Source organism: Phyllobates terribilis, unplaced genomic scaffold (assembly GCF_046119375.1).
Source record: "Phyllobates terribilis strain yellow unplaced genomic scaffold, ASM4611937v1 Scaffold_437__1_contigs__length_1545540, whole genome shotgun sequence".
NCBI classification, from domain to species: Eukaryota; Metazoa; Chordata; class Amphibia; order Anura; family Dendrobatidae; genus Phyllobates; species Phyllobates terribilis.
The window spans coordinates 238,987-262,069 of record NW_027363197.1 but is presented as its reverse complement, the minus strand read 5'-3'; the positions used below and the strand labels follow the sequence as shown (position 1 = coordinate 262,069).

At 44.4% G+C, this 23,083-nt stretch overlaps 11 non-coding genes and 3 pseudogenes across 11 annotated transcripts; all 14 read left to right on the top strand.

Annotated features, from left to right (window-relative positions):
- The first annotated feature begins 903 nt into the window (after positions 1 to 903).
- LOC141228563 (U2 spliceosomal RNA) lies at positions 904 to 1,094 on the top strand. Its single transcript, XR_012295371.1, has one exon. It is a non-coding gene; the product is annotated as a U2 spliceosomal RNA (small nuclear RNA).
- Positions 1,095 to 2,209: 1,115 nt separating this feature from the next.
- On the top strand, positions 2,210 to 2,400 carry LOC141228562 (U2 spliceosomal RNA). The gene has a single exon (XR_012295370.1). It is a non-coding gene; the product is annotated as a U2 spliceosomal RNA (small nuclear RNA).
- Positions 2,401 to 3,515: 1,115 nt separating this feature from the next.
- On the top strand, positions 3,516 to 3,706 carry LOC141228561 (U2 spliceosomal RNA). The gene has a single exon (XR_012295369.1). It is a non-coding gene; the product is annotated as a U2 spliceosomal RNA (small nuclear RNA).
- A 1,115-nt stretch (positions 3,707 to 4,821) lies between these two features.
- LOC141228560 (U2 spliceosomal RNA) lies at positions 4,822 to 5,012 on the top strand. The gene has a single exon (XR_012295368.1). It is a non-coding gene; the product is annotated as a U2 spliceosomal RNA (small nuclear RNA).
- A 1,115-nt stretch (positions 5,013 to 6,127) lies between these two features.
- LOC141228559 (U2 spliceosomal RNA) lies at positions 6,128 to 6,318 on the top strand. The gene has a single exon (XR_012295367.1). It is a non-coding gene; the product is annotated as a U2 spliceosomal RNA (small nuclear RNA).
- A 1,115-nt stretch (positions 6,319 to 7,433) lies between these two features.
- On the top strand, positions 7,434 to 7,624 carry LOC141228205 (U2 spliceosomal RNA). Its single transcript, XR_012295124.1, has one exon. It is a non-coding gene; the product is annotated as a U2 spliceosomal RNA (small nuclear RNA).
- A 6,070-nt stretch (positions 7,625 to 13,694) lies between these two features.
- LOC141228447 (U2 spliceosomal RNA) lies at positions 13,695 to 13,895 on the top strand (annotated as a pseudogene).
- Positions 13,896 to 15,010: 1,115 nt separating this feature from the next.
- Positions 15,011 to 15,201, top strand: LOC141228558 (U2 spliceosomal RNA). Its single transcript, XR_012295366.1, has one exon. It is a non-coding gene; the product is annotated as a U2 spliceosomal RNA (small nuclear RNA).
- A 1,115-nt stretch (positions 15,202 to 16,316) lies between these two features.
- On the top strand, positions 16,317 to 16,507 carry LOC141228826 (U2 spliceosomal RNA). The gene has a single exon (XR_012295625.1). It is a non-coding gene; the product is annotated as a U2 spliceosomal RNA (small nuclear RNA).
- A 1,115-nt stretch (positions 16,508 to 17,622) lies between these two features.
- LOC141228557 (U2 spliceosomal RNA) lies at positions 17,623 to 17,813 on the top strand. Its single transcript, XR_012295365.1, has one exon. It is a non-coding gene; the product is annotated as a U2 spliceosomal RNA (small nuclear RNA).
- A 1,115-nt stretch (positions 17,814 to 18,928) lies between these two features.
- Positions 18,929 to 19,119, top strand: LOC141228556 (U2 spliceosomal RNA). Its single transcript, XR_012295364.1, has one exon. It is a non-coding gene; the product is annotated as a U2 spliceosomal RNA (small nuclear RNA).
- A 1,115-nt stretch (positions 19,120 to 20,234) lies between these two features.
- LOC141228188 (U2 spliceosomal RNA) lies at positions 20,235 to 20,425 on the top strand. Its single transcript, XR_012295108.1, has one exon. It is a non-coding gene; the product is annotated as a U2 spliceosomal RNA (small nuclear RNA).
- Positions 20,426 to 21,531: 1,106 nt separating this feature from the next.
- Positions 21,532 to 21,623, top strand: LOC141228509 (U2 spliceosomal RNA; annotated as a pseudogene).
- Positions 21,624 to 22,432: 809 nt separating this feature from the next.
- Positions 22,433 to 22,612, top strand: LOC141228450 (U2 spliceosomal RNA; annotated as a pseudogene).
- Positions 22,613 to 23,083: the final 471 nt, after the last annotated feature.

Below are 23,083 nucleotides of genomic sequence, written 5' to 3'. Positions count from 1 at the left end.
CTATCTTTCTAGCTCTCCCTTTTTACTTCCTTTTGGATAAACAGACATATTAGGCAAGCATTTTGGAGCTTTCACCTAAATAACTACAGGTGGTGAGATAAGCTGCACAATATAATTGACCTTTCAGTATATTGTTGCACACACACCATCTATTTAGCAAATGCCCTTGTTATCAACAGCAGCCTTTTAAACTCACCTGAGCTAACAGGTATGTGCGCTGGTTAATCTGCTGCGCTTAAAATTTCTTTTTTGGTTTGCTACAATGCCTTTTCTGAAACGTTGTCTCCTTCTGCTGGAACACTGACTTCTTTCATTTAATGCCTGCAGACTATAAAAGAGAACCCAACCCAAAAAGTTTGGTTGATTAGTCTGTGGCATTCTGTTAAACTGTTGCTTATGGCGGTCTCTGTGAGCTTCTCAGCGACATTCAGCCAGCCAGGTATCCTGCCTGCAGTAGATGGAATGTGGCAATGGAACGCTGGCTGCGCGTGTCATAATAGGCTCTGAGCCTTTATATACCTGTGCACAGCAGCAGCCACCTTCAGTCTGCTGCTGGACAGCCAGCAGCAGCAGCAGCAGGAGAGGTATGTAATCAGGAGCCCTCCTGCTAAGGGTAGACAGCTGCTCGTTCCACCCCACCCCCCGCCTTAATTGGTTCTCCTCCCTTCCAATGGTGTTGAGGCGGGTGGGAACAGCAGGGGGTGAAGGTGCTGTGTTTAAAGAGGTGGAGTTATGCAGATCTAAAACGCGTGGATTGCAGCAGCAGCAAGCCGAAAAGTGCAGGCATGTAAGGGATCTAGAGGTTGACAACATGTCTTCTTAACGGGAGTCCAGGAGCTCATCTCCACAAATGGACTTTTCAGGATCCTTGGGTGGCTCCGTAGTTTGAAACCAATTCTGGTTATCGCTTCTCGGCCTTTTGGCTAAGATCAAGTGTAGTATCTGTTCTTATCAGTTTAATATCTGATACGTCCCCTATCTGGGGACCATATATTAAATGGATTTTTAGAACAGGGAGATGGAAAAAGAGCTTGCTCTGTCCACTCCACGCATTGACCTGGTATTGCAGTATCTCCAGGACCGGTGCACCCCTTCTTTAATGCAGTTTCTAAAATCAGAAAGAATTGAATTCAATGTTTTTTGTTCATTTTGCTTGTTTGTCGGATTTTGGGATGGACTCTTTGGCTTTGCTTTTCTTCTCCTCATTGGATTTTTCATGTTCAAAGTTGCAGAAGCCAGATTACAAGCTCATTTTGGTTCAACTTCAGCAACTGTGCATTGCATTGCCATGTAATGTGATGCAATGCTATCTTTCTAGCTCTCCCTTTTTACTTCCTTTTGGATAAACAGACATATTAGGCAAGCATTTTGGAGCTTTCACCTAAATAACTACAGGTGGTGAGATAAGCTGCACAATATAATTGACCTTTCAGTATATTGTTGCACACACACCATCTATTTAGCAAATGCCCTTGTTATCAACAGCAGCCTTTTAAACTCACCTGAGCTAACAGGTATGTGCGCTGGTTACTCTGCTGCGCTTAAAATTTCTTTTTTGGTTTGCTACAATGCCTTTTCTGAAACGTTGTCTCCTTCTGCTGGAACACTGACTTCTTTCATTTAATGCCTGCAGACTATAAAAGAGAACCCAACCCAAAAAGTTTGGTTGATTAGTCTGTGGCATTCTGTTAAACTGTTGCTTATGGCGGTCTCTGTGAGCTTCTCAGCGACATTCAGCCAGCCAGGTATCCTGCCTGCAGTAGATGGAATGTGGCAATGGAACGCTGGCTGCGCGTGTCATAATAGGCTCTGAGCCTTTATATACCTGTGCACAGCAGCAGCCACCTTCAGTCTGCTGCTGGACAGCCAGCAGCAGCAGCAGCAGGAGAGGTATGTAATCAGGAGCCCTCCTGCTAAGGGTAGACAGCTGCTCGTTCCACCCCACCCCCCGCCTTAATTGGTTCTCCTCCCTTCCAACGGTGTTGAGGCGGGTGGGAACAGCAGGGGGTGAAGGTGCTGTGTTTAAAGAGGTGGAGTTATGCAGATCTAAAACGCGTGGATTGCAGCAGCAGCAAGCCGAAAAGTGCAGGCATGTAAGGGATCTAGAGGTTGACAACATGTCTTCTTAACGGGAGTCCAGGAGCTCATCTCCACAAATGGACTTTTCAGGATCCTTGGGTGGCTCCGTAGTTTGAAACCAATTCTGGTTATCGCTTCTCGGCCTTTTGGCTAAGATCAAGTGTAGTATCTGTTCTTATCAGTTTAATATCTGATACGTCCCCTATCTGGGGACCATATATTAAATGGATTTTTAGAACAGGGAGATGGAAAAAGAGCTTGCTCTGTCCACTCCACGCATTGACCTGGTATTGCAGTATCTCCAGGACCGGTGCACCCCTTCTTTAATGCAGTTTCTAAAATCAGAAAGAATTGAATTCAATGTTTTTTGTTCATTTTGCTTGTTTGTCGGATTTTGGGATGGACTCTTTGGCTTTGCTTTTCTTCTCCTCATTGGATTTTTCATGTTCAAAGTTGCAGAAGCCAGATTACAAGCTCATTTTGGTTCAACTTCAGCAACTGTGCATTGCATTGCCATGTAATGTGATGCAATGCTATCTTTCTAGCTCTCCCTTTTTACTTCCTTTTGGATAAACAGACATATTAGGCAAGCATTTTGGAGCTTTCACCTAAATAACTACAGGTGGTGAGATAAGCTGCACAATATAATTGACCTTTCAGTATATTGTTGCACACACACCATCTATTTAGCAAATGCCCTTGTTATCAACAGCAGCCTTTTAAACTCACCTGAGCTAACAGGTATGTGCGCTGGTTACTCTGCTGCGCTTAAAATTTCTTTTTTGGTTTGCTACAATGCCTTTTCTGAAACGTTGTCTCCTTCTGCTGGAACACTGACTTCTTTCATTTAATGCCTGCAGACTATAAAAGAGAACCCAACCCAAAAAGTTTGGTTGATTAGTCTGTGGCATTCTGTTAAACTGTTGCTTATGGCGGTCTCTGTGAGCTTCTCAGCGACATTCAGCCAGCCAGGTATCCTGCCTGCAGTAGATGGAATGTGGCAATGGAACGCTGGCTGCGCGTGTCATAATAGGCTCTGAGCCTTTATATACCTGTGCACAGCAGCAGCCACCTTCAGTCTGCTGCTGGACAGCCAGCAGCAGCAGCAGCAGGAGAGGTATGTAATCAGGAGCCCTCCTGCTAAGGGTAGACAGCTGCTCGTTCCACCCCACCCCCCGCCTTAATTGGTTCTCCTCCCTTCCAACGGTGTTGAGGCGGGTGGGAACAGCAGGGGGTGAAGGTGCTGTGTTTAAAGAGGTGGAGTTATGCAGATCTAAAACGCGTGGATTGCAGCAGCAGCAAGCCGAAAAGTGCAGGCATGTAAGGGATCTAGAGGTTGACAACATGTCTTCTTAACGGGAGTCCAGGAGCTCATCTCCACAAATGGACTTTTCAGGATCCTTGGGTGGCTCCGTAGTTTGAAACCAATTCTGGTTATCGCTTCTCGGCCTTTTGGCTAAGATCAAGTGTAGTATCTGTTCTTATCAGTTTAATATCTGATACGTCCCCTATCTGGGGACCATATATTAAATGGATTTTTAGAACAGGGAGATGGAAAAAGAGCTTGCTCTGTCCACTCCACGCATTGACCTGGTATTGCAGTATCTCCAGGACCGGTGCACCCCTTCTTTAATGCAGTTTCTAAAATCAGAAAGAATTGAATTCAATGTTTTTTGTTCATTTTGCTTGTTTGTCGGATTTTGGGATGGACTCTTTGGCTTTGCTTTTCTTCTCCTCATTGGATTTTTCATGTTCAAAGTTGCAGAAGCCAGATTACAAGCTCATTTTGGTTCAACTTCAGCAACTGTGCATTGCATTGCCATGTAATGTGATGCAATGCTATCTTTCTAGCTCTCCCTTTTTACTTCCTTTTGGATAAACAGACATATTAGGCAAGCATTTTGGAGCTTTCACCTAAATAACTACAGGTGGTGAGATAAGCTGCACAATATAATTGACCTTTCAGTATATTGTTGCACACACACCATCTATTTAGCAAATGCCCTTGTTATCAACAGCAGCCTTTTAAACTCACCTGAGCTAACAGGTATGTGCGCTGGTTACTCTGCTGCGCTTAAAATTTCTTTTTTGGTTTGCTACAATGCCTTTTCTGAAACGTTGTCTCCTTCTGCTGGAACACTGACTTCTTTCATTTAATGCCTGCAGACTATAAAAGAGAACCCAACCCAAAAAGTTTGGTTGATTAGTCTGTGGCATTCTGTTAAACTGTTGCTTATGGCGGTCTCTGTGAGCTTCTCAGCGACATTCAGCCAGCCAGGTATCCTGCCTGCAGTAGATGGAATGTGGCAATGGAACGCTGGCTGCGCGTGTCATAATAGGCTCTGAGCCTTTATATACCTGTGCACAGCAGCAGCCACCTTCAGTCTGCTGCTGGACAGCCAGCAGCAGCAGCAGCAGGAGAGGTATGTAATCAGGAGCCCTCCTGCTAAGGGTAGACAGCTGCTCGTTCCACCCCACCCCCCGCCTTAATTGGTTCTCCTCCCTTCCAACGGTGTTGAGGCGGGTGGGAACAGCAGGGGGTGAAGGTGCTGTGTTTAAAGAGGTGGAGTTATGCAGATCTAAAACGCGTGGATTGCAGCAGCAGCAAGCCGAAAAGTGCAGGCATGTAAGGGATCTAGAGGTTGACAACATGTCTTCTTAACGGGAGTCCAGGAGCTCATCTCCACAAATGGACTTTTCAGGATCCTTGGGTGGCTCCGTAGTTTGAAACCAATTCTGGTTATCGCTTCTCGGCCTTTTGGCTAAGATCAAGTGTAGTATCTGTTCTTATCAGTTTAATATCTGATACGTCCCCTATCTGGGGACCATATATTAAATGGATTTTTAGAACAGGGAGATGGAAAAAGAGCTTGCTCTGTCCACTCCACGCATTGACCTGGTATTGCAGTATCTCCAGGACCGGTGCACCCCTTCTTTAATGCAGTTTCTAAAATCAGAAAGAATTGAATTCAATGTTTTTTGTTCATTTTGCTTGTTTGTCGGATTTTGGGATGGACTCTTTGGCTTTGCTTTTCTTCTCTACATTGGATTTTTCATGTTCAAAGTTGCAGAAGCCAGATTACAAGCTCATTTTGGTTCAACTTCAGCAACTGTGCATTGCATTGCCATGTAATGTGATGCAATGCTATCTTTCTAGCTCTCCCTTTTTACTTCCTTTTGGATAAACAGACATATTAGGCAAGCATTTTGGAGCTTTCACCTAAATAACTACAGGTGGTGAGATAAGCTGCACAATATAATTGACCTTTCAGTATATTGTTGCACACACACCATCTATTTAGCAAATGCCCTTGTTATCAACAGCAGCCTTTTAAACTCACCTGAGCTAACAGGTATGTGCGCTGGTTACTCTGCTGCGCTTAAAATTTCTTTTTTGGTTTGCTACAATGCCTTTTCTGAAACGTTGTCTCCTTCTGCTGGAACACTGACTTCTTTCATTTAATGCCTGCAGACTATAAAAGAGAACCCAACCCAAAAAGTTTGGTTGATTAGTCTGTGGCATTCTGTTAAACTGTTGCTTATGGCGGTCTCTGTGAGCTTCTCAGCGACATTCAGCCAGCCAGGTATCCTGCCTGCAGTAGATGGAATGTGGCAATGGAACGCTGGCTGCGCGTGTCATAATAGGCTCTGAGCCTTTATATACCTGTGCACAGCAGCAGCCACCTTCAGTCTGCTGCTGGACAGCCAGCAGCAGCAGCAGCAGGAGAGGTATGTAATCAGGAGCCCTCCTGCTAAGGGTAGACAGCTGCTCGTTCCACCCCACCCCCCGCCTTAATTGGTTCTCCTCCCTTCCAACGGTGTTGAGGCGGGTGGGAACAGCAGGGGGTGAAGGTGCTGTGTTTAAAGAGGTGGAGTTATGCAGATCTAAAACGCGTGGATTGCAGCAGCAGCAAGCCGAAAAGTGCAGGCATGTAAGGGATCTAGAGGTTGACAACATGTCTTCTTAACGGGAGTCCAGGAGCTCATCTCCACAAATGGACTTTTCAGGATCCTTGGGTGGCTCCGTAGTTTGAAACCAATTCTGGTTATCGCTTCTCGGCCTTTTGGCTAAGATCAAGTGTAGTATCTGTTCTTATCAGTTTAATATCTGATACGTCCCCTATCTGGGGACCATATATTAAATGGATTTTTAGAACAGGGAGATGGAAAAAGAGCTTGCTCTGTCCACTCCACGCATTGACCTGGTATTGCAGTATCTCCAGGACCGGTGCACCCCTTCTTTAATGCAGTTTCTAAAATCAGAAAGAATTGAATTCAATGTTTTTTGTTCATTTTGCTTGTTTGTCGGATTTTGGGATGGACTCTTTGGCTTTGCTTTTCTTCTCCTCATTGGATTTTTCATGTTCAAAGTTGCAGAAGCCAGATTACAAGCTCATTTTGGTTCAACTTCAGCAACTGTGCATTGCATTGCCATGTAATGTGATGCAATGCTATCTTTCTAGCTCTCCCTTTTTACTTCCTTTTGGATAAACAGACATATTAGGCAAGCATTTTGGAGCTTTCACCTAAATAACTACAGGTGGTGAGATAAGCTGCACAATATAATTGACCTTTCAGTATATTGTTGCACACACACCATCTATTTAGCAAATGCCCTTGTTATCAACAGCAGCCTTTTAAACTCACCTGAGCTAACAGGTATGTGCGCTGGTTACTCTGCTGCGCTTAAAATTTCTTTTTTGGTTTGCTACAATGCCTTTTCTGAAACGTTGTCTCCTTCTGCTGGAACACTGACTTCTTTCATTTAATGCCTGCAGACTATAAAAGAGAACCCAACCCAAAAAGTTTGGTTGATTAGTCTGTGGCATTCTGTTAAACTGTTGCTTATGGCGGTCTCTGTGAGCTTCTCAGCGACATTCAGCCAGCCAGGTATCCTGCCTGCAGTAGATGGAATGTGGCAATGGAACGCTGGCTGCGCGTGTCATAATAGGCTCTGAGCCTTTATATACCTGTGCACAGCAGCAGCCACCTTCAGTCTGCTGCTGGACAGCCAGCAGCAGCAGCAGCAGGAGAGGTATGTAATCAGGAGCCCTCCTGCTAAGGGTAGACAGCTGCTCGTTCCACCCCACCCCCCGCCTTAATTGGTTCTCCTCCCTTCCAACGGTGTTGAGGCGGGTGGGAACAGCAGGGGGTGAAGGTGCTGTGTTTAAAGAGGTGGAGTTATGCAGATCTAAAACGCGTGGATTGCAGCAGCAGCAAGCCGAAAAGTGCAGGCATGTAAGGGATCTAGAGGTTGACAACATGTCTTCTTAACGGGAGTCCAGGAGCTAATCTCCACAAATGGACTTTTCAGGATCCTTGGGTGGCTCCGTAGTTTGAAACCAATTCTGGTTATCGCTTCTCGGCCTTTTGGCTAAGATCAAGTGTAGTATCTGTTCTTATCAGTTTAATATCTGATACGTCCCCTATCTGGGGACCATATATTAAATGGATTTTTAGAACAGGGAGATGGAAAAAGAGCTTGCTCTGTCCACTCCACGCATTGACCTGGTATTGCAGTATCTCCAGGACTGGTGCACCCCTTCTGTAATGCAGTTTCTAAAATCAGAAAGAATTGAATTCAATGTTTTTTGTTCATTTTGCTTGTTTGTCGGATTTTGGGATGGACTCTTTGGCTTTGCTTTTCTTCTCCTCATTGGATTTTTCATGTTCAAAGTTGCAGAAGCCAGATTACAAGCTCATTTTGGTTCAACTTCAGCAACTGTGCATTGCATTGCCATGTAATGTGATGCAATGCTATCTTTCTAGCTCTCCCTTTTTACTTCCTTTTGGATAAACAGACATATTAGGCAAGCATTTTGGAGCTTTCACCTAAATAACTACAGGTGGTGAGATAAGCTGCACAATATAATTGACCTTTCAGTATATTGTTGCACACACACCATCTATTTAGCAAATGCCCTTGTTATCAACAACAGCCTTTTAAACTCACCTGAGCTAACAGGTATGTGCGCTGGTTACTCTGCTGCGCTTAAAATTTCTTTTTTGGTTTGCTACAATGCCTTTTCTGAAACGTTGTCTCCTTCTGCTGGAACACTGACTTCTTTCATTTAATGCCTGCAGACTATAAAAGAGAACCCAACCCAAAAAGTTTGGTTGATTAGTCTGTGGCATTCTGTTAAACTGTTGCTTATGGCGGTCTCTGTGAGCTTCTCAGCGACATTCAGCCAGCCAGGTATCCTGCCTGCAGTAGATGGAATGTGGCAATGGAACGCTGGCTGCGCGTGTCATAATAGGCTCTGAGCCTTTATATACCTGTGCACAGCAGCAGCCACCTTCAGTCTGCTGCTGGACAGCCAGCAGCAGCAGCAGCAGGAGAGGTATGTAATCAGGAGCCCTCCTGCTAAGGGTAGACAGCTGCTCGTTCCACCCCACCCCCCGCCTTAATTGGTTCTCCTCCCTTCCAACGGTGTTGAGGCGGGTGGGAACAGCAGGGGGTGAAGGTGCTGTGTTTAAAGAGGTGGAGTTATGCAGATCTAAAACGCGTGGATTGCAGCAGCAGCAAGCTGAAAAGTGCAGGCATGTAAGGGATCTAGAGGTTGACAACATGTCTTCTTAACGGGAGTCCAGGAGCTCATCTCCACAAATGGACTTTTCAGGATCCTTGGGTGGCTCCGTAGTTTGAAACCAATTCTGGTTATCGCTTCTCGGCCTTTTGGCAAGATCAGTGGTGGTTTTCTGCTGCTGGTGTTGTTTGGAGGGCAGTTGTGACTGGGGTTCCCCCTTGTGGGGCCCTAGTGTGCGATTGAGCGGCGATTGTGTTTATCTGCTGTAAAAATGGTGGAGAAAACACGTGGATTAGAGGACTCGGTCTGTCTGAAGGTGGCTGCAGGTCATGAAGGAGAAATCGGTTTGGACCAAGTTTGCGTTGATGTCTTGAAGAACATTAATGGCTTGAAGGTAACGGATGTATTGGCACTGCAGGATTTTCAGAAACAAGGAATTTATGATATCACTTTTGTTTCTTTGAGTATTTGCCAGAGAGTCTACATGGAGTTGGTACGAATGAAGGAAGAAAAGGAATTGAAATGCCTAGAGTTTATTGCACTGGAACCTCTGTTCCAGCAGACATATAAGTATGTGGTTGTGCACATGTATAACCCTAAAGTTCCGGATGAGACTGTTTCCAATTTTTTAGCTCGGTATTGTAGTGAGGTTAAATTTTTGGGAAGAATGAAGAACAAATACAATTATCTAAATGGCAAGAGGAGATATGTTGTAAAACTGAGACCGGATGATAGAGCTATTGGGGGTGCCAAGAGCATTCCTGGACAGTTTTCTATCGGAGGAGAAAGGGGATTTTGTTTTTATAATGGACAGATGGAATATTGTAGGAAGTGTCATGAGTTTGGACATGTTCAGAAAGATTGTCCAGTGCAAGGTGATGTTTGTAGAGGTTGTGGGAAATCTGGGCATGTTGCAAGTGGTTGCCCAATGAATAAGGTGTGTGATTTGTGTGGACATGCAGATCACCTTGCAAGGAAATGTAGATTGTGGGCTCAGATTCCTAGGTCACAGGTGGACGCTGAAGAGAGGCAGAAGAAGACTCGGCAGGAAAGTGGGGAGGAGGGCGAAGGCTCAGACTCAGAGGGGGAAAGCCAAAAACAAGATGGTGGTAGGGGAAGAGACCATGCGGTGCCCAAGATGGAGGAAAAGGGGCGGAGCCAGAAGAAAGTTGGTTTGAGGGAGGGGCTGGAAGTAATAAACAAAGTAGCTGATGTGCATGGCCCGGGTGATGGGATGGATTTGTCTAATATGGCGGAGTCAGTGAATCCTGTTTTGGGAAGAGATGGGGGTGAGGAAATGGAGGTTTTGGAGGAGGAGGATTCTGATTCGGATGGAACTATAACCCCTCAGCAGCGTGATAGGGTTAACAGTGATTGGAGTGAAAATGAGGAGGAAGATGATGGCAAGGAGGAGAGTTATGCCTCCGTGATTAAAAGAAGTAAGGTGGAGGGGTGTTGGTCTGGGGGGCAGGAAGATCCAGTCTCCCTAAGACCAGGTTATTCTAACAGGGACTCGAGTTCTGAGTCGCCTGATATACGTAGAAAAGTGGGTGGCAGGAGTGGGTTTTCTCCTGGTTCATGATGGATCGGGTATGGTGGAGATTTTTTCCTGTTGTTATGATGGCGTTGTGTGTTGCTTCTCTGAATGTACGAGGGATTGGTTCTGCTTGTAGGAGAGCAGGGATACTGGAGTACATTGAGAGTGTGAATGCAGATATTGTCTGTCTGCAGGAATGTGTAATTAAATCTGCCCCGCATGAGAGTGAGTGGAATAAGGGGCAATCTTTTTGGTCCCCATGCTCAGAAAACAGGAATGAAGGGGTGGGCATTTTACTGTGTAATTCCAGTCTAAAGGTTTTAGAGTTTAAAGTAATCATACCTGGGAGATGTTTGTTTTTATTAGTGGATTTTTTAGGTCAGCGGGTACGGGTTTTTAATGTTTATGCCCCTGCTGATAAACAAGCAAGAGTTGGGTTTTTGGAGTCTCTAAAGTTGTTTTTACCAGGCAGAGACTTCACTATAGTGGCTGGAGATTTTAATTGTGTCAGATCCGCAAAAGATCGTAAGAGCTCTACGGAAGGTAGGACTGATGTTACGTCTAATATTTTAAATCAGATTGTGCAGGATTTACGCTACACGGATGCTGGTCTGATGGTTGGGCCAAGTGATAAGTTCACATACATATCAGACAGTGGACGTAGTGTTTCCCGAATTGACTATGTTTTTATGTCTGAAGGGATTAAGGTGGCCAAGTGCAACCACGTGATGACGACTTTTTCTGACCACAAGATGATAGTGGTAGATCTGTGTATAGCTGAGTCCCTGGCTTTTGGAAAGGGACTCTGGAAGCTGAACGTAAGCCTGCTGGAAGAGGAGAGTGTTAAGGTTGGTTTTAATAAAGTGTTTTTGTCTTGTGTGTCTGAACAGCACCTTTTTAAAGATTTGCTAGAGTGGTGGGACTGGGCTAAGGAGAAATTTGCATGTTATTTTAAAGGGGTGTGTTTTAGGAGAGCGAAAGCCAAAAGGGATCATGATGCTGCTGTTATTTCAAAATTGGAAGTACTCCATAAGTTTAAGAGAGCGGGGATGGAGGTGGATAAAGAGATTGCAGATTTGAAGGACGAACTGAAGAAGATACTTATTGAAAAAGGGAAGACTATTATGTTTAAGGCAAAAATAAAGCACATGGAGGAAAATGAGCAATGTTCGAGATACTTTTTTAAAAAATGTTTTAAACCTAAAGGGGTTTTTAAGTTTGTTTTTTCTCCTGCAGGGGAGGTATCTGGGGATGAGATGATTGGCAGTATTCTTTCCTTTTATGAAACACTCTTCTCTAACGATAGTAGAGCCAGTGATGCGGAAATTAATGATTATTGCAAAGTATTAACTAATAATATTCCTGAGGAGAAAATTGGGTTTTTAAGTGAGGAGGTTGGGAAAGATGAAATTAGACGGGCAGTGGATGGCTTGGCGAAAGGCAAGACGCCAGGCTGTGATGGTCTTCCTGCTGAATTTTATGTTAGATTTTGGGATATTATATGTGTGGAGTTTTCCCGGGTGGTGCAATATGGTTTTACTCATGGGATTTTATCGGTTTCTATGCGTAGGGGGATTGTTACGCTGATTCATAAGAAAGGGGACATGAGGGATATTAAAAATTGGAGGCCCATAACATTGTTAAACAGTGATTACAAAATTATTTCTAAAATTGTGGCTGGTAGACTGGCAGATGTGATAGGTGATATGGTGGGGGAGTATCAGGCATGTGCAGTGCCTGGTAGGAAAATTTCAGATAATTTGCTGCTTCTAAGAGACTTAATTTATCAGGCTAATTTGAATAAGAATGCTCTTTTGTTACAGTCGGTGGACCTGGAGAAAGCCTTTGATAAAATATCACATAGATTTTTGTTCTCTGCTTTAAGTCACCTTGTTGTTCCGGATAAATTATTGATGGTCATTAAGAGTTTTTATTGTGGGGTCAGTAGCCAGATTTTAGTTAATGGGCATGTGAGTTCCAGTTTTAATATTTTATCGGGAGTTAGGCAGGGTTGTCCCCTGTCACCAATTCTTTTTATCTGTGTGGTGGAGGCCCTTTTAAAAAGTGTGCAAGTTGACAAGTGTGTGGCTGGTGTTTTTATTCCTGGGGGATCCGGGGGTCCAGTCAAGTCTTTAAGTTATATGGATGATATTGTTTTTACTTGTGGTTCACAGGCGGATCTCAATAGAGTGAATTTGCACGTAAGGATTTTTTGTTGTGTGGCTGGTATGGCGGTGAATTGGGGAAAGTGCCAGCTTTGTAACTTTGGGAGGCAGGTTGAGGTTAACGTGGCAGGAGTGGAGAGTAGGGAGGAAATTGAGGTTCTTGGTGTCATCTTTGAGAAGGAACTGAAAGGGAAAAGCAGCCTGAAGATTCTAGAAGACAAAATGGATCAGAAGTTGAACTTTTGGAAACTAAGGAACCTGTCGCTGAGAGGGAAAGTGCTGGTAATCAAGTCTGTGATTCTCCCGCTTCTGCTGTACACTGCTTTGATTTTCCCACCTGCTGTGCTTTGGACAAAGAGAGTGACAAGGAAACTGTTTGTGTTTTTTTGGGGATCCAAAATGGAGAAACTAAGAAGAGGAATGGTTATGTGTTCTGTGGAAAATGGGGGTTGTGATTTTCCTAACATTGACTTATTTTTAAGAATGCATTATTTTTTGAACATTTATAAATTATCCCAGTGCAATAACAGGACTGCGGACATGTGCAAATATTTAGCAGGACGGCTTTTCCAGAAATGGAGCTGGTGTGAGAAGGATTTAAGAAAACCAGTTTCGTTTGTGATACCGTTTTTTTATGTGGTGCTTAGGTCCTTCTATGATCAAAATGGGATAAGCTCCATGGTTAGACCGGACAAAAAACTGATTGTCTCAGGTATTAAGAAGAAGGAGATGTTATGTGATGTGCCGTTTTGTAATAATGCACAGTCTGGACAGGTGTGGAAGCTTTTTTTCATGCGTGGAATCAGCAACAGACAGAAGGATGTAACCTGGATGGCGTTGCATGGATGCTTGCCAACAAGAGCTTTTTTGAATGACCGGGGGATAAAGGTTCAAGAACTATGTCCTAGGGAAGGTTGCAATAAGGTGGAAACAATACAGCATATTTTTTGGGACTGTTTTTTTGCTAAAAAAGTTTTTACCTTGTTGTCACGTATGTTTGTTGCTTTAGTTGGTTTTCATTGTTTCGATTTTGAAAGGATTTTAATAGGTCAAGATTTTAAGTACTCGCAAAGGAAGCGGGCAAGCTGGATTATTTTTGTCATATATAAAGAGGTTTTATGGGACGTTCGGAATTTGGTGATTTTTAAAAAGATTGTTTTTTCCCCCATGGAATGCAGAAAGATTTTTCTTGCTAGACTGTTTTATGCCTATTTATTGGATAAAAAGAAGTATGGTGAGACAGCAGCAGAGGCACTCTGGAACTTTTCACATTGGACTTCTTACAGTAAGTAACAGTTAATTGCAGGGTTGTGTTTTTTGGGATTTTGTTTTTGTTTTTCCGAATGATGATTTGAGAACCCGTTATGTGAATATGCGCTATGATGCATAAATTAATGTGGGTCTTAATCTGAGGAAAAAAAAAAAAAAAAAAAATCTGTTCTTATCAGTTTAATATCTGATACGTCCCCTATCTGGGGACCATATATTAAATGGATTTTTAGAACAGGGAGATGGAAAAAGAGCTTGCTCTGTCCACTCCACGCATTGACCTGGTATTGCAGTATCTCCAGGACCGGTGCACCCCTTCTTTAATGCAGTTTCTAAAATCAGAAAGAATTGAATTCAATGTTTTTTGTTCATTTTGCTTGTTTGTCGGATTTTGGGATGGACTCTTTGGCTTTGCTTTTCTTCTCCTCATTGGATTTTTCATGTTCAAAGTTGCAGAAGCCAGATTACAAGCTCATTTTGGTTCAACTTCAGCAACTGTGCATTGCATTGCCATGTAATGTGATGCAATGCTATCTTTCTAGCTCTCCCTTTTTACTTCCTTTTGGATAAACAGACATATTAGGCAAGCATTTTGGAGCTTTCACCTAAATAACTACAGGTGGTGAGATAAGCTGCACAATATAATTGACCTTTCAGTATATTGTTGCACACACACCATCTATTTAGCAAATGCCCTTGTTATCAACAGCAGCCTTTTAAACTCACCTGAGCTAACAGGTATGTGCGCTGGTTACTCTGCTGCGCTTAAAATTTCTTTTTTGGTTTGCTACAATGCCTTTTCTGAAACGTTGTCTCCTTCTGCTGGAACACTGACTTCTTTCATTTAATGCCTGCAGACTATAAAAGAGAACCCAACCCAAAAAGTTTGGTTGATTAGTCTGTGGCATTCTGTTAAACTGTTGCTTATGGCGGTCTCTGTGAGCTTCTCAGCGACATTCAGCCAGCCAGGTATCCTGCCTGCAGTAGATGGAATGTGGCAATGGAACGCTGGCTGCGCGTGTCATAATAGGCTCTGAGCCTTTATATACCTGTGCACAGCAGCAGCCACCTTCAGTCTGCTGCTGGACAGCCAGCAGCAGCAGCAGCAGGAGAGGTATGTAATCAGGAGCCCTCCTGCTAAGGGTAGACAGCTGCTCATTCCACCCCACCCCCCGCCTTAATTGGTTCTCCTCCCTTCCAACGGTGTTGAGGCGGGTGGGAACAGCAGGGGGTGAAGGTGCTGTGTTTAAAGAGGTGGAGTTATGCAGATCTAAAATGCGTGGATTGCAGCAGCAGCAAGCCGAAAAGTGCAGGCATGTAAGGGATCTAGAGGTTGACAACATGTCTTCTTAACGGGAGTCCAGGAGCTCATCTCCACAAATGGACTTTTCAGGATCCTTGGGTGGCTCCGTAGTTTGAAACCAATTCTGGTTATCGCTTCTCGGCCTTTTGGCTAAGATCAAGTGTAGTATCTGTTCTTATCAGTTTAATATCTGATACGTCCCCTATCTGGGGACCATATATTAAATGGATTTTTAGAACAGGGAGATGGAAAAAGAGCTTGCTCTGTCCACTCCACGCATTGACCTGGTATTGCAGTATCTCCAGGACCGGTGCACCCCTTCTTTAATGCAGTTTCTAAAATCAGAAAGAATTGAATTCAATGTTTTTTGTTCATTTTGCTTGTTTGTCGGATTTTGGGATGGACTCTTTGGCTTTGCTTTTCTTCTCCTCATTGGATTTTTCATGTTCAAAGTTGCAGAAGCCAGATTACAAGCTCATTTTGGTTCAACTTCAGCAACTGTGCATTGCATTGCCATGTAATGTGATGCAATGCTATCTTTCTAGCTCTCCCTTTTTACTTCCTTTTGGATAAACAGACATATTAGGCAAGCATTTTGGAGCTTTCACCTAAATAACTACAGGTGGTGAGATAAGCTGCACAATATAATTGACCTTTCAGTATATTGTTGCACACACACCATCTATTTAGCAAATGCCCTTGTTATCAACAGCAGCCTTTAAAACTCACCTGAGCTAACAGGTATGTGCGCTGGTTACTCTGCTGCGCTTAAAATTTCTTTTTTGGTTTGCTACAATGCCTTTTCTGAAACGTTGTCTCCTTCTGCTGGAACACTGACTTCTTTCATTTAATGCCTGCAGACTATAAAAGAGAACCCAACCCAAAAAGTTTGGTTGATTAGTCTGTGGCATTCTGTTAAACTGTTGCTTATGGCGGTCTCTGTGAGCTTCTCAGCGACATTCAGCCAGCCAGGTATCCTGCCTGCAGTAGATGGAATGTGGCAATGGAACGCTGGCTGCGCGTGTCATAATAGGCTCTGAGCCTTTATATACCTGTGCACAGCAGCAGCCACCTTCAGTCTGCTGCTGGACAGCCAGCAGCAGCAGCAGCAGGAGAGGTATGTAATCAGGAGCCCTCCTGCTAAGGGTAGACAGCTGCTCGTTCCACCCCACCCCCCGCCTTAATTGGTTCTCCTCCCTTCCAACGGTGTTGAGGCGGGTGGGAACAGCAGGGGGTGAAGGTGCTGTGTTTAAAGAGGTGGAGTTATGCAGATCTAAAACGCGTGGATTGCAGCAGCAGCAAGCCGAAAAGTGCAGGCATGTAAGGGATCTAGAGGTTGACAACATGTCTTCTTAACGGGAGTCCAGGAGCTCATCTCCACAAATGGACTTTTCAGGATCCTTGGGTGGCTCCGTAGTTTGAAACCAATTCTGGTTATCGCTTCTCGGCCTTTTGGCTAAGATCAAGTGTAGTATCTGTTCTTATCAGTTTAATATCTGATACGTCCCCTATCTGGGGACCATATATTAAATGGATTTTTAGAACAGGGAGATGGAAAAAGAGCTTGCTCTGTCCACTCCACGCATTGACCTGGTATTGCAGTATCTCCAGGACCAGTGCACCCCTTCTTTAATGCAGTTTCTAAAATCAGAAAGAATTGAATTCAATGTTTTTTGTTCATTTTGCTTGTTTGTCGGATTTTGGGATGGACTCTTTGGCTTTGCTTTTCTTCTCCTCATTGGATTTTTCATGTTCAAAGTTGCAGAAGCCAGATTACAAGCTCATTTTGGTTCAACTTCAGCAACTGTGCATTGCATTGCCATGTAATGTGATGCAATGCTATCTTTCTAGCTCTCCCTTTTTACTTCCTTTTGGATAAACAGACATATTAGGCAAGCATTTTGGAGCTTTCACCTAAATAACTACAGGTGGTGAGATAAGCTGCACAATATAATTGACCTTTCAGTATATTGTTGCACACACACCATCTATTTAGCAAATGCCCTTGTTATCAACAGCAGCCTTTTAAACTCACCTGAGCTAACAGGTATGTGCGCTGGTTACTCTGCTGCGCTTAAAATTTCTTTTTTGGTTTGCTACAATGCCTTTTCTGAAACGTTGTCTCCTTCTGCTGGAACACTGACTTCTTTCATTTAATGCCTGCAGACTATAAAAGAGAACCCAACCCAAAAAGTTTGGTTGATTAGTCTGTGGCATTCTGTTAAACTGTTGCTTATGGCGGTCTCTGTGAGCTTCTCAGCGACATTCAGCCAGCCAGGTATCCTGCCTGCAGTAGATGGAATGTGGCAATGGAACGCTGGCTGCGCGTGTCATAATAGGCTCTGAGCCTTTATATACCTGTGCACAGCAGCAGCCACCTTCAGTCTGCTGCTGGACAGCCAGCAGCAGCAGCAGCAGGAGAGGTATGTAATCAGGAGCCCTCCTGCTAAGGGTAGACAGCTGCTCGTTCCACCCCACCCCCCGCCTTAATTGGTTCTCCTCCCTTCCAACGGTGTTGAGGCGGGTGGGAACAGCAGGGGGTGAAGGTGCTGTGTTTAAAGAGGTGGAGTTATGCAGATCTAAAACGCGTGGATTGCAGCAGCAGCAAGCCGAAAAGTGCAGGCATGTAAGGGATCTAGAGGTTGACAACATGTCTTCTTAACGGGAGGCCAGGAGCTCATCTCCACAAATGGACTTTTCAGGATCCTTGGGTGGCTCCGTAGTTTGAAACCAATTCTGGTTATCGCTTCTCGGCCTTTTGGCTAAGATCAAGTGTAGTATCTGTTCTTATCAGTTTAATATCTGATACGTCCCCTATCTGGGGACCATATATTAAATGGATTTTTAGAACAGGGAGATGGAAAAAGAGCTTGCTCTGTCCACTCCACGCATTGACCTGGTATTGCAGTATCTCCAGGACCGGTGCACCCCTTCTTTAATGCAGTTTCTAAAATCAGAAAGAATTGAATTCAATGTTTTTTGTTCATTTTGCTTGTTTGTCGGATTTTGGGATGGACTCTTTGGCTTTGCTTTTCTTCTCCTCATTGGATTTTTCATGTTCAAAGTTGCAGAAGCCAGATTACAAGCTCATTTTGGTTCAACTTCAGCAACTGTGCATTGCATTGCCATGTAATGTGATGCAATGCTATCTTTCTAGCTCTCCCTTTTTACTTCCTTTTGGATAAACAGACATATTAGGCAAGCATTTTGGAGCTTTCACCTAAATAACTACAGGTGGTGAGATAAGCTGCACAATATAATTGACCTTTCAGTATATTGTTGCACACACACCATCTATTTAGCAAATGCCCTTGTTATCAACAGCAGCCTTTTAAACTCACCTGAGCTAACAGGTATGTGCGCTGGTTACTCTGCTGCGCTTAAAATTTCTTTTTTGGTTTGCTACAATGCCTTTTCTGAAACGTTGTCTCCTTCTGCTGGAACACTGACTTCTTTCATTTAATGCCTGCAGACTATAAAAGAGAACCCAACCCAAAAAGTTTGGTTGATTAGTCTGTGGCATTCTGTTAAACTGTTGCTTATGGCGGTCTCTGTGAGCTTCTCAGCGACATTCAGCCAGCCAGGTATCCTGCCTGCATTAGATGGAATGTGGCAATGGAACGCTGGCTGCGCGTGTCATAATAGGCTCTGAGCCTTTATATACCTGTGCACAGCAGCAGCCACCTTCAGTCTGCTGCTGGACAGCCAGCAGCAGCAGCAGCAGGAGAGGTATGTAATCAGGAGCCCTCCTGCTAAGGGTAGACAGCTTCTCGTTCCACCCCACCCCCCGCCTTAATTGGTTCTCCTCCCTTCCAACGGTGTTGAGGCGGGTGGGAACAGCAGGGGGTGAAGGTGCTGTGTTTAAAGAGGTGGAGTTTTGCAGATCTAAAACGCGTGGATTGCAGCAGCAGCAAGCCGAAAAGTGCAGGCATGTAAGGGATCTAGAGGTTGACAACATGTCTTCTTAACGGGAGTCCAGGAGCTCATCTCCACAAATGGACTTTTCAGGATCCTTGGGTGGCTCCGTAGTTTGAAACCAATTCTGGTTATCGCTTCTCGGCCTTTTGGCTAAGATCAAGTGTAGTATCTGTTCTTATCAGTTTAATATCTGATACGTCCCCTATCTGGGGACCATATATTAAATGGATTTTTAGAACAGGGAGATGGAAAAAGAGCTTGCTCTGTCCACTCCACGCATTGACCTGGTATTGCAGTATCTCCAGGACCGGTGCACCCCTTCTTTAATGCAGTTTCTAAAATCAGAAAGAATTGAATTCAATGTTTTTTGTTCATTTTGCTTGTTTGTCGGATTTTGGGATGGACTCTTTGGCTTTGCTTTTCTTCTCCTCATTGGATTTTTCATGTTCAAAGTTGCAGAAGCCAGATTACAAGCTCATTTTGGTTCAACTTCAGCAACTGTGCATTGCATTGCCATGTAATGTGATGCAATGCTATCTTTCTAGCTCTCCCTTTTTACTTCCTTTTGGATAAACAGACATATTAGGCAAGCATTTTGGAGCTTTCACCTAAATAACTACAGGTGGTGAGATAAGCTGCACAATATAATTGACCTTTCAGTATATTGTTGCACACACACCATCTATTTAGCAAATGCCCTTGTTATCAACAGCAGCCTTTTAAACTCACCTGAGCTAACAGGTATGTGCGCTGGTTACTCTGCTGCGCTTAAAATTTCTTTTTTGGTTTGCTACAATGCCTTTTCTGAAACGTTGTCTCCTTCTGCTGGAACACTGACTTCTTTCATTTAATGCCTGCAGACTATAAAAGAGAACCCAACCCAAAAAGTTTGGTTGATTAGTCTGTGGCATTCTGTTAAACTGTTGCTTATGGCTGTCTCTGTGAGCTTCTCAGCGACATTCAGCCAGCCAGGTATCCTGCCTGCAGTAGATGGAATGTGGCAATGGAACGCTGGCTGCGCGTGTCATAATAGGCTCTGAGCCTTTATATACCTGTGCACAGCAGCAGCCACCTTCAGTCTGCTGCTGGACAGCCAGCAGCAGCAGCAGCAGGAGAGGTATGTAATCAGGAGCCCTCCTGCTAAGGGTAGACAGCTGCTCGTTCCACCACACCCCCCGCCTTAATTGGTTCTCCTCCCTTACAACGGTGTTGAGGCGGGTGGGAACAGCAGGGGGTGAAGGTGCTGTGTTTAAAGAGGTGGAGTTATGCAGATCTAAAACGCGTGGATTGCAGCAGCAGCAAGCCGAAAAGTGCAGGCATGTAAGGGATCTAGAGGTTGACAACATGTCTTCTTAACGGGAGTCCAGGAGCTCATCTCCACAAATGGACTTTTCAGGATCCTTGGGTGGCTCCGTAGTTTGAAACCAATTCTGGTTATCGCTTCTCGGCCTTTTGGCTAAGATCAAGTGTAGTATCTGTTCTTATCAGTTTAATATCTGATACGTCCCCTATCTGGGGACCATTTATTAAATGGATTTTTAGAACAGGGAGATGGAAAAAGAGCTTGCTCTGTCCACTCCACGCATTGACCTGGTATTGCAGTATCTCCAGGACCGGTGCACCCCTTCTTTAATGCAGTTTCTAAAATCAGAAAGAATTGAATTCAATGTTTTTTGTTCATTTTGCTTGTTTGTCGGATTTTGGGATGGACTCTTTGGCTTTGCTTTTCTTCTCCTCATTGGATTTTTCATGTTCAAAGTTGCAGAAGCCAGATTACAAGCTCATTTTGGTTCAACTTCAGCAACTGTGCATTGCATTGCCATGTAATGTGATGCAATGCTATCTTTCTAGCTCTCCCTTTTTACTTCCTTTTGGATAAACAGACATATTAGGCAAGCATTTTGGAGCTTTCACCTAAATAACTACAGTTGGTGAGATAAGCTGCACAATATAATTGACCTTTCAGTATATTGTTGCACACACACCATCTATTTAGCAAATGCCCTTGTTATCAACAGCAGCCTTTTAAACTCACCTGAGCTAACAGGTATGTGCGCTGGTTACTCTGCTGCGCTTAAAATTTCTTTTTTGGTTTGCTACAATGCCTTTTCTGAAACGTTGTCTCCTTCTGCTGGAACATTGACTTCTTTCATTTAATGCCTGCAGACTATAAAAGAGAACCCAACCCAAAAAGTTTGGTTGATTAGTCTGTGGCATTCTGTTAAACTGTTGCTTATGGCGGTCTCTGTGAGCTTCTCAGCGACATTCAGCCAGCCAGGTATCCTGCCTGCAGTAGATGGAATGTGGCAATGGAACGCTGGCTGCGCGTGTCATAATAGGCTCTGAGCCTTTATATACCTGTGCACAGCAGCAGCCACCTTCAGTCTGCTGCTGGACAGCCAGCAGCAGCAGCAGCAGGAGAGGTATGTAATCAGGAGCCCTCCTGCTAAGGGTAGACAGCTGCTCGTTCCACCCCACCCCCCGCCTTAATTGGTTCTCCTCCCTTCCAACGGTGTTGAGGCGGGTGGGAACAGCAGGGGGTGAAGGTGCTGTGTTTAAAGAGGTGGAGTTATGCAGATCTAAAACGCGTGGATTGCAGCAGCAGCAAGCCGAAAAGTGCAGGCATGTAAGGGATCTAGAGGTTGACAACATGTCTTCTTAACGGGAGTCCAGGAGCTCATCTCCACAAATGGACTTTTCAGGATCCTTGGGTGGCTCCGTAGTTTGAAACCTATCGCTTCTCGGCCTTTTGGCTAAGATCAAGTGTAGTATCTTTCGAAAAGGCGGTTTTGGATGTTGGCCGCCCTAGTAGATTGATACATTATGCACACTGGGGTTTAGGCGCTTGTTAGTACGCCAGGTGGCTAATATAGTCATCTGGTGGAAAGCATGGCCCCCCAGGATCGACGCCATTGGGCCGGGGAAGATCGAAAGCCCGAAGTGTGAAGTGCCCCAGGAGTGGTGACCCTGGGGTGCCTTAACTCACTGGGATTGGGAACCCCACTTGAGTTTATGGCACATTTGCACAAGCACTTCAAATTTTCTTTCTTCGCACACACCCTTATTCCGGGCCTTCTGGCCTTAGGATGGGGAATTTTTCAATTCCCGGTCGAAGGTCCGGGCAGTATTATACTGTGAAACCTTCACTATTTATTTAATTTCTTTGTCACTGTGTGTCCACTTATTCACGTGTGTCACGTCCTACTAGGATTTTGTCGGGATGCGGTTCCCTTACGGGTTCCTCTCTTGGCAGGTCTAGGGGGGGAGTGTGTGGCCATCAGGTTCCGCTCCCCCCTGAACCCCCCTGGCTCTCCTCTTTCGGGAGGAGAGCGTTGTTGGCTCCCCTCTTTCGGGAGGGGAGCACAGTCTTTGGCTCCCAGTGCCTTGCTCGGGTGAGAACTCGGGCAGGTGCTGGTGGTAAGATTGGGTCGCCTCTGGCTTCGGCTGGAGGTGGCTTTTTGTCCCTGTTCCTCGCTGTGGCCTTTTGGCTCGGAGGGACGGGGAATGGTTTGGGGGACCCTTCTCCTTTTGGAGAGGGTTTCATGAAGACCAGCATCCTAGTGCACTTTTTTTGTGGCACTTGTCACTTTTTTAAGCGCACTCGGGTTTTGTACACGAATTCGGGCTTTCGCCAAAAGAATTTAAAAAAAAAAAAAAAAAATCTGTTCTTATCAGTTTAATATCTGATACGTCCCCTATCTGGGGACCATATATTAAATGGATTTTTAGAACAGGGAGATGGAAAAAGAGCTTGCTCTGTCCACTCCACACATTGACCTGGTATTGCAGTATCTCCAGGACCGGTGCACCCCTTCTTTAATGCAGTTTCTAAAATCAGAAAGAATTGAATTCAATGTTTTTTGTTCATTTTGCTTGTTTGTCGGATTTTGGGATGGACTCTTTGGCTTTGCTTTTCTTCTCCTCATTGGATTTTTCATGTTCAAAGTTGCAGAAGCCAGATTACAAGCTCATTTTGGTTCAACTTCAGCAACTGTGCATTGCATTGCCATGTAATGTGATGCAATGCTATCTTTCTAGCTCTCCCTTTTTACTTCCTTTTGGATAAACAGACATATTAGGCAAGCATTTTGGAGCTTTCACCTAAATAACTACAGGTGGTGAGATAAGCTGCACAATATAATTGACCTTTCAGTATATTGTTGCACACACACCATCTATTTAGCAAATGCCCTTGTTATCAACAGCAGCCTTTTAAACTCACCTGAGCTAACAGGTATGTGCGCTGGTTACTCTGCTGCGCTTAAAATTTCTTTTTTGGTTTGCT